This window comes from Stegostoma tigrinum, chromosome 1 (genome assembly GCF_030684315.1).
Source record: "Stegostoma tigrinum isolate sSteTig4 chromosome 1, sSteTig4.hap1, whole genome shotgun sequence".
In the NCBI taxonomy this organism is placed as follows: Eukaryota; Metazoa; Chordata; class Chondrichthyes; order Orectolobiformes; family Stegostomatidae; genus Stegostoma; species Stegostoma tigrinum.
Genome location: NC_081354.1, coordinates 99,107,376 through 99,108,389, shown reverse-complemented (window position 1 = coordinate 99,108,389; position 1,014 = coordinate 99,107,376).

Here is a 1,014-nt window from a genome sequence, read left to right as displayed (position 1 = left end):
TGCTTCACCATCCTTCATGACTTTATTAGGTCCTGACTGTTCCTATGCACTTTTAGCCAGTCTCTCACTTTCTATCTCTGTAAATTTGAAGTTATCCAAAACTCTTATGTCTATGTCTTAACTTGCACCAAAGCCTGTTCAACAATTATGCATTCTCACTGACCAACATTTCATCCCCAGTAAAGCACTGTTTTGATGTTAGAATTTTCATCCTGGTTTTCAAGTCACCTTGGACAGCAATGTCCCCAAACCCTCTGCCCCCTTCCTCAGCCCTCCAACCCTCAAAGATACAGCACTGCTCCAATTCTGGACTTTTGAACATGCCTGATTTTAACTGTGCCTACAAGCCCTGAGACTTTCAGCTCTGGAACTTTCTCCCTAACCCTCTTTATAACTCTTTCATCCTCAAAGACACTCGGTAAAACCTACTTTCTTGACAAAGCTTTTTGTCCCCTATTCTAATATTTCCTTATGTGGTTCAGCATCAAATTCTATTGATCATTTTCTTGTGAAGCATCCTGAAATGTTTTTCTACAGTAAAAGTGGTTCATAAATAAAAATCATTGCTGCTTCTATTAGAACAATCAGGATGCTAATCTCATCCACTGGACATTTATTAACTGTACAGGAGCCAACAAACACTAACAAGCAACTTGACCATGGGACACATTACAGATGAGCTAGAGCCAGTCCTGATCTGACTCTAACGCGCATGCAGTTTCAAAAAGCAATCATTCAAATGTGAACAGAAGTGGTTCCCCACTTTCCAATCCAGCAACTCTAATCTCTACCAAGATCTTCCAATTGAAGAATAACTAAATTTAGTTCAGACCCAGAGTCAAACTTCTATTTTTCCTCAAAGAATTGTTGCAATAAGGATGCCGCCATTTGGCACATTGTGTCTACATGATCTGTGTGGCTGTGTATCATATCACGCTATATCTCATTTTCTACCATCGAAAACAGTGGAACCAACTCTGATCATGAAAAAAAATTAATTTATTGATGAGTACT